The sequence below is a fragment of the Littorina saxatilis genome, unplaced genomic scaffold (assembly GCF_037325665.1).
Source record: "Littorina saxatilis isolate snail1 unplaced genomic scaffold, US_GU_Lsax_2.0 scaffold_2026, whole genome shotgun sequence".
Classification (NCBI taxonomy): domain Eukaryota; kingdom Metazoa; phylum Mollusca; class Gastropoda; order Littorinimorpha; family Littorinidae; genus Littorina; species Littorina saxatilis.
Genome location: NW_027126496.1, coordinates 7,501 through 16,764, shown reverse-complemented (window position 1 = coordinate 16,764; position 9,264 = coordinate 7,501). Strand labels below are relative to the sequence as shown.

The 9,264-nt window shown below is 46.5% G+C and overlaps 1 long non-coding RNA gene across 1 annotated transcript in view; it reads left to right on the top strand.

Moving 5' to 3' along the window:
• The first annotated feature begins 659 nt into the window (after positions 1–659).
• Positions 660–9,264, top strand: part of LOC138954934 (uncharacterized) — a 12,608-nt gene continuing 4,003 nt past the window's right edge. Inside the window, exons 1-2 of the long non-coding RNA XR_011452025.1 lie at positions 660–807; positions 3,334–3,604. This is a non-coding gene — a long non-coding RNA (uncharacterized lncRNA). The remainder of the gene's footprint in view (positions 808–3,333; positions 3,605–9,264) is intronic.

The window sequence follows — 9,264 nt, the reverse complement described above, 5'->3', positions numbered from 1 at the left end:
CAGTTGCAGTATGCAACATATAATCCAGGGGCGGATTTAGGGGAGGGGGGGGGGGGGGGGGGGGGTGTTACAGGGGTTCCGCTCCCCCCCCCTAAAAAAAAAGAAATTTTGTCTGTGAGTTATATTTCTTTTTTCTGTCTGTAAAACCGGGGGAAGTTATTTGTTTTTTTTTAATTGTCACACAACAATTCTAAATAAAAAAAAGAACCAAGAAAGGTAGGTTGTTGGACATTTGTTATTGACAAAACAATACATTCACAGATATTTCGACCAAACGGTCTTTTAAGTGAACAGACAAACAAATATTCACACAAAACTTATCTTGATAGAATCAGTTTTCGCCCACTCGTCAGGAAGCCGAGCGAATGAATACCATGACAGCAAGTATAAGACAGACAGCTTGCCACAAAGAAATCGACATCTTCTTCCAGGAAGAAGCCAGAAAATGTTATAATCAAACATGTTGTGCCCGGTCATGCAATACAGTGCTTGTGTCATTGCGCCAGTGACGTCAGCCGTACAGCCTTGTGTTAGAACACACTCTGCACTTCTAACACAACAACAGGTTTTCATTGGACACACCTGTGTTGAGGGTGGGCTTTAGCAGCCTTTGTGCTGTGATTGGCTTCTTGAAAGCTGTCTATCATTTTCCATGGATCTAGAAGCACTTTGCTCACATGGCAGGTTTGTATTGGCTGGCTGCCGTTCCCAGTCCAGGTTATAAGCAAAGGAAGCGGACTGCTGCTGCACATCATAACGATCAACCGTTTACGAAGACATCTGACAACCATCTGGCAAATCTGCAAGGTAAGCACGGAGAGAGAGAGAGAGAGAGAGAGAGAGAGAGAGAGAGAGAGAGAGAGAGAGAGAGAGAGAGAGAGAGAGATAGAAAGAGAGAGAGAGAGAAAGAGAGCTCGAAAACGCAAGACATGTTTGTTATTCCAAACCTCAAAGTGAAGGAACACGCTTCAGGGCGCTCCTTCTCTCCGCTGTTGAAAACAAAAAGTATTTAAGAATCTCTTCCGGGCGGAAAGACGGCCAGCGGCATTGTGATCTCATCACATACCACTAGATCGGTGCCACGTACACAAACGAGGGAAGTATACAGCTAAGTGTGGTCTGGGTGGCCGAGTGGCAACGCACTTGCACTCGGAAGCGAGAGGTTGCGAGTTCGACCCTGGGTCAGGGCGTTAGCAATTTTCTTCCCCCCTTTCCTAACCTAGGTGGTGGGTTCAAGTGCTAGTCTTTCGGATGAGACGATAAACCGAGGTCCCTTCGTGTACACTACATTGGGGTATGCACGTTAAAGATCCCACGATTGACAAAAGGGTCTTTCCTGGCAAAATTGTATAGGCGTAGATACAAATGTCCACCAAAATACCCGTGTGACCTGGAATAATAGGCCGTGAAAGGTGGATGCAGCGCCTAAAGGCAGTCGATCTGTGAATGCGCGATATATTGTGTAAAAAAAATCCATCTAACACGGCATTAATAGGTAGCATGCGCCTCGAGTCGCCTTGTGTCTCTTTCTTTCATGGTACAGGACCTGCTTATCTCTCTGAGATGTTATCAAAATATTCAAACCTCTCCTCTCTTCGCTCTGCAACAGATACCAATGTACTTAGTAAACCAAAAAGAAACAGAAAATCAACTAACTATGGATTTGAGAGATCCTTCAAGTACCAGGGACCTCTTGTCTGGGAGAAAATCCCCCGGAGCATCAGGGATTCCCAGTCACCATCTGCCTTTAGAACAGCCCTCAAAACACACATGTTTAAGTTAGACCTCTGAAGGAGATCCCATGATCGGTGAGTCATCGGCGCTGCCACGTGTATTATCTACTAAAGTGTGGCGTTCATGAGGATGTGTATGTGCCTGTGTGTGTTGTACTAGAATAACGTATGCGTACATGGAATGACATTGCGGGTTACCTGAACATTGACAATGACGAAAGAAAGATTGTGTGTGTGTGTGTGCGCGCGCGCGCGCGTGTGTGTGTGTGTGTGTGTGTGTGCGCGTGTGTGTGCGTGCGTGTGTGGGTGTGTGTGACCATGTTTGAATTTATTCGGATTTAGTTCTCTTTCCTTGTTTGTATTATGATTGTGTAAGTGTAAAGCGCTCTGGGCTCGTCACCACGAGGTTTACGCGCTATATAAGTAATCGTTATTATTATTATTATTGTGTGGTGAGATACGTGCGCGATATAAATCCTCGTAAATAAAAATAATAAAAATAAAGTGGAAGTAAACAAACCCGATCTCACAAAATTTACTTTTTCTTTGTCTTTTCTACGATAAGTAATTACGGTGATAAAACAATTGCCTTTGCAAAAAGATTCCATCTGTATGATATGGATCCCCAGATGTTGTTTTTTCTCTATATTCTTTTAATAAATATTTTTGATGACATCATATCGGTCTTTTTGTGAAAGTTCAGGCGGCAATGACACGCTCTCCTTTTTTCAAATTGGTTGACATTTTGGTCAAGCAATCTTTGACAAAGTCCGGACTATGGGATTGCATTGCAGCTCGGAAGCTTCAAAATGAATTAATGAGCTTGCTGGTTAAAGTTCTTTTTCAAATCGTCTTTTCGCAAACAGACTTTAAAATAATGTCATCATATGCTCCATCAAACGCTGAATTAAAAAAAAATATAGCCATGTCATGTTAACACTAAAAATGGGATCATAATTAACGAAACGAGGTTAGGTTAATTAGGAACTCACATTTACATTTTAGAAACCGATCCAAAAATGATTTGATCTTATTCTTGTTCATTTCCTGATTCCAAAAACATATACATAATGTTATGTTTGAATTTAAAACAAGCTCAGAAAATTCAAAACAATAGAGAACAGCGCGCTCTCCTACTAAGCACAAACGCAACTGCGCAATACTAGCATGTCAATTTCATTGCATTTTCCACGTAAAAAGTGTCAACGATTTCTTTGCCACGGGTAATTGACAAAGCTCTTTTGTGTCGGTGACAAATGCAGTGCGTTCAGTTTCATAATGTGAGTTCGACAAATTGACTGAATGTTGTAATTTCGGCTCACGGTTAACATATTAATAATATGTTCAGTAGTTATGTTTAATTTGGTCAAGGCAAAACGAGCTTCAAAACTGACAGACAGAATCTGTTTTTCTTGGTGGTGCTGGTCGTGTGTGTGTGTGTGTGTGTGTGTGTGTGTGTGTGTGTGTGTGTGTGTGTGTGTGTGTGTGTGTGTGTGTGTGTGTGTGTGTGTGTGTGTGTGTGTGTGTGTGTGTGTGTGTGAATGTTGTGTTTTTCTTTCACCTTTTGAACCTGAACAATGGCATAATTTACCGACTGCAGGATGACGAGTTTCAAAACGGACACACAGAAGCTGATGTTCTTGGTGATGCTGGTCGTTGCGGACAGCACCAGAGCCAAGGTTCACACTCTGCCCACGGCCAGGAGCGAGACCGTGAGTTCAAGGCAACATGGTGACCTGCCCGCCGCGACCTCTGGCACTGCTCTTCGCACTGTACGCGACTTGAATGAAGACGACCGTCTGACATCTCACCCCACTGAAGACCGTCTGATATCTCACCTCCCTGATGACCGGAAGCGCGGATTTGGTAACGTTAGTGTGTTTCTCTTTCTCTCTCTGACTTACTCTCTGTCTCTCACCCGCTCCCTGTCTCGCCAAGACCTCCTTCTCTCTCTGTCTCTGTCTCTCTCTCTCTCTCTGTCTGTCTGTCTGTCTGTCTGTCTCTCTGTCTCTCTCTGTCTCTGTCTCTCTACACGGAGAGAAGACGTGTTTACAAGTGCTCCACTATTCTTGCGTTTTTGACAGTGATATCGTACACTGTCAGCGACCATTTTCATATGTGCTTTTTTGTGACGATGTGGACTACACTGTGGTGAACTTTTCTATAGCTTTTTTTCACACATGGTGGTGATTTTTGTGGAATTGTGTTTTTCAACTATGCCATCACTGTGCTCTTTGTGAGCGGGCTGCTGGGTCAGCCACGCTTGGCCACGCTTGACTGGCGCCACCACCTGGCTCTGGACAGCTCAGCCGCGCCTTATCAGTATCCCCCCGACGCGCTCGCCGCCTCCCATGTCGGCATCAATTAAGCTCCTCCGCCGCTTCGGTCCCAGTGTGTTATTTTGACCTGCCATGCTGCGGTCAAGAACTTTCCCACCGTCAGTAGCAGACTATCAAGATTCCAAACTCTGACAACTCCGAAGACTCTGGAGAGAATTTCTCTCTGCAGGGCTGCAGAGGTTTGATCGTCATTTTGCCTGACTGTGGTACCCGCTGCGTAGCCTCGACTAAACGTGTTTGATAATGTGAATGTTACTATGTCTCCTGCTCAGCTGGCCATGAGCTTTGTGTGTTCAACACTTATTCACATACTTTACATGTGCTTCCCCATTAACCACTTTTAATTCATCATGGCCCTCCACCATAACAAACACAGACAGTGAATGGGCCCCAACAATGGACATAAAAATAGATCCCAAACAGATGACCTTTGAAGTTCCCATCACCCTGTTGCCTCTAGCAAGAAAGGTTCTTTACCTACGCTATGTTCTTGACATTCACTCTCACCAGGACTTTTCAGTGAAATGGCTGGATGAAGCTGAAAATCCCCTTCGCCACATAACTGTCCAAGATAGTGATTCGTTCACGAATATTCCAACGGCGCTGCCATTGTCTGACCTATACAGAACAAAAATCGTGGTACAATGCGGCAGTACTAAACTTGTCACCATTACGGTGTCTTACACCACAGGGACAATTCTGATACAAGGCAACAAGTGCCTTACGTGGAGGATGACGGAATTCAATAACATTGTACAGTGCATTCAGACACTAAACAAACTGCCAGCTGACAGCACTACTGATAGCACTACTCTACATGCCGAGCTGACCAGGCTGCCGCTGCCATCTACGTCACGCTCTGCCAGCGGCGGTCTGGTCATGAGCGATACAGACCCCACAAGAACAGAGGTGCCAGATCAGCAAAAACCGCAGTTAGGCGAAAGACCCATCAGAGCCTCGCGTCGGCTTCCAGAGCAAGCAGAGGCAACGTCCCCTACTTTAATCTCGCCCGCTGGCGGTCAGCCCGACACCCCCTCCCGGCCGCCAACTCCTCCCCCCGCCCCAGTCCTTGAGACTGAGCAAGTTGCACCAGACCGTGACAAGGACGACGACTGTGGGATAACCAGCAGTGCCGTTATCTCCCCTGATCCTTCGCCCTCCTCTCACCGTCTGTTAATATGCGACCCCCTGAGGTCACTGGCACTGACAGCGAAAGTGTGAATGACCCTCAGATCTCACCACTGCACCTCCTACAGCCCCCCGCTGATTCTTTGACCACAGCCGATCAGGCGCCAGAGGCAACCACCGTGACAGAAGCCCCCACCTTTGCTTCCCCCTCCCTAGCCCTGCCTGATGATGTCATTTTGCTGATAGACCGTGACAAGGACGACGACTGTGGGATAACCAGCAGTGCCGTTATCTCCCCTGATCCTTCGCCCTCCTCTCACCGTCTGTTAATATGCGACCCCCTGAGGTCACTGGCACTGACAGCGAAAGTGTGAATGACCCTCAGATCTCACCACTGCACCTCCTACAGCCCCCCGCTGATTCTTTGACCACAGCCGATCAGGCGCCAGAGGCAACCACCGTGACAGAAGCCCCCACCTTTGCTTCCCCCTCCCTTGCCCTGCCTGATGATGTCATTTCGCTGATAGAAACAGCAAAAATGCAGGTTAAGGTTGAACTGAAGCAGCACATGAAGATGAAATTTGACAAGATTCTTGAAATCACGGAAACACTTCAGAAAGAGAATAGCATTCTCTCCAAAGAAATTCACTCCCTTAAATCACAACTAGGTGACTGCAAAAAGCAACTGCAGGAACAAAGAAGTTCACACCAGAAGCCAGAGACATCTTCCGTGCAAACGGAAACCGACAGCCTGCCTCCAATCAGCACAACAGAGTGTACAACTGCCAAAGCCGTTGATATCTGCAGCGTCACAGTTACTCACAAATTTTCTGTGCTGTCGGATTCCGACGGAGATAATCTGTCGACATGCACACACAAAAAAGACGGCGAAGAGCGCACATTAGAAGCAAACAAACCCACAGTCAACAGTCCCGCTACGAACAACCAGCTGCGCCAGCACCCCGAGAAAACACCGCGACAGCGACTAGCAGAGTGTAGGGTGGCCGCAGAGACAACCCATGTGCTTGTTAGGCCAGAGCTCACGTTTCCGGGGAAACGGGCTGAAAATCTCAGTGTCTCTGGCCTAACCCTGGACGACCTAGCACACTGGCTGCAAAACATTCCTCAGTGCCCGAGTGTGTTACACGTCACGGTACACATTGGCGTTAACACATGTCGGGACAACACCATTACAGAATTGACATGGAGCGCCCTTGTCAAGCTATTGAAAAGGGTGTTTCCCAATGCCCTTCGACAGTTCTCCTCAATTATCCCACCCTGGGGAGAACATCTCCTCAAGAAATCTGTGGCGGCTTCCAACGACGAACTGTCCAGGGCCTGCAGCAAGGCGAAGGTGGCGCTGGTCGACCACACCTCGACCTTCGTCACCAACAACGGCGCTCCACGCAAGGCCCTGTACAGGGACGACCTGCATCCCAGTCGTCAGGGCACCGGCAGACTGGCGTGCAACATCAAGTACGCTGGTCAGCCGCGTGACGTCACCCACAGTGGCCACCGCAAACCACTGCTGGAGGATCCGGTCATTAGCCCGGACAAGTCCCCTGCACAGCATCCCCCTCACTACGAGATGTCGGAACAGCAACGACCCTGGGGACAGCCACCAAGACACCGTCTACACAACGTTCCATCTGTTCGCTTCTCTAAAACAGTGAGACAGCCATGGCAGGCTGTTGGCGACCGTGACAGCCACGTGTCAATGTCACCAGCCATCAGTGAACCGAGGCGGAGTGATTCAACCTCTTCACACCCGGGCCCCTCGGGTCTGCCTCTCTCGCCACCCCCCTACTGGTGGCACGCATCACAGCGCCTTCACCACCAGCCCTGGCCTCAGCCACACCACTTGCCCCCCCAGGGGAGTCCTGTGTCGCCTCATTGGGTATATAACGGTGCAACACCGTTTTTTCGGCAACACTACCCCCACCCGGGTAGCGTACATGTAATGACTGCAGCTACACTTGTGTAACGTACTAAACAATCATGAGTCACACCATATGCTTGCTGGGAGAGATGTATGTATGTATGTATGTATGTATGTATGTATGTATGTATGTATGTATGTATGTATGTATGTATGTATGTATGTATGTATGTATGTATGTAGGTAACTATGTATGTAGGTATGTATGTATGTATGTATGTATGTATGTATGTATGTATGTATGTATGTATGTATGTATGTATGTATGTATGTATGTATGTATGTGTGTATGTATGGGTGTGTGAGTGTGTGTGTGTGTGTGCGTGTGTGTGTGTGTGTGTGTGTGTGTGTGTGGGTGTGTATGTATGTATGTGCGCATATGTGCAGGTATGAAAATTACTCCTACGCGTGCATACCCGTGCATACGTACGTATGTGTGTGTGTGTGTGTGGAGGGGGGGGTGCGTTTGTTTGCGTGAGAGACAGAGAGAGAGAGACTCAAGCAGGAAACAGGAGTCCTACGTTTTGCCCTACGTACGTCCACTTCCTAGGCGGAACATAATTATGTAGAAACTATGTAACAACTTAACTAGCATTGAACTCAATGCTCATGGCCACTTGACTCATGGAGATTTCTCGTGAACAATATAGTTATCTGTGCATTCTCCTGCAAAGGGTAAGATTCCCTCAGCTCAGGAGGGCAAGTGTGTAGATCGTGCACTAATTTGTTATTTGTGCGCCCGTTCGTGTCCTCGACCCAGGAGGGCGAGTGTCTAAATCGTTCACTACCTTAATATTTTGTGCGCCCGTTCGAGTTCCTGAACTCAAAAGGGCAAGTGAGTTACCGTGACGATTCTGTGTGTCTAAACTTATCACTATCGTGATATTGTGCACAGGTTCGTGTTCTATGGTAACTGGAGTTGTGAACCTACGTTTAAAACCCCTTTTGTTTTTGCTTCGTAGCAAAACCCGTGAGAAGAGAAAAGGTGGACTGTGTCTTTAAGGATAGATCTTCAACTGTGTACCAGCCCTGCATTGTGTGTGAGCATAATCGCGCTGCCTTCATCATATTGAGGAATCTTCAAACTAACTTTGTTAACTGTGTTCTACAGCTAAATTCGTGACCTGACTTGGACGTGCTCGCTTCTTATACGTGCCTCAGGTCGGTCACGCTATAGTGACGGCATTGTATGTGTCGTGCCCTGAAGCCATTGGTTTATTTTCATCCGCAAAGAAAGCGGCTGGTCTCCGTAATTTCTGTGAACGTTTTGTTCATCTTGCATTTAATTTCTGTGAACGTTTTGTTCATCTTGCATTTAAGCTTATATTATCTAGTATCCCATTGTTTGTTGTGGGATTTGCTTTACCTTTTGTTCGGTCACCCTTCATTTTTAAGCAACAATTTGTTTCTTTATTTTTGATTGCATACCTTTGTGTGCTGCTATCTCATCCTGTATCATCCTGTTCTAAATAGCAACTATAATTCGTGTTGTGGGAATCTTGACATTTACTTGGAGAAATCCTTGTGCGTTTATGATATACTAGAACTGTTGTCTTGACTGCTCCGGATACTCATATTTCCGGATTTTCCTTGCTTTATTATCTACTGCTGTTTGTTACAATATTGCACTTCGTCCTAATGTCAACAACATCAAACACTGTTCTCCGTATAGGGCATGTAAATATTTATCATTTAGTCAACAAAGTACACGATGTCTGTGTATTGCTAAACCAGCAACCAGAGCTGGTACAGCTCTTCGGTGTAAGTGAAACGCGTCTAGATTCGCGTATCTCAGACAGCCTTGTTAACATTCCGAATTATTCGGTTTTACGACGGGACAATGCACGAGTAGGCCAAACAGGCATCGCTCTTTATGTTCATCAGTCCATTGCTGGGATTGTCAAACGTAGAACTGATCTTGAAGATGAAAATGTTGAATGTATGTGGTTGGAACTAAAACATGACAAATCCTCTCCCTTGCTTATTGGCTATGTGTATCGTAACCCTGCTGAAACGTCAAGGTGGATTGATGATTTTGTTTCTATGATGGACAGAGTGAAGGCTCGTGACGAGAATGTTGTATTGCTTGGCGATTTTAACATTAACCTACTCAGGCCTCAAACAA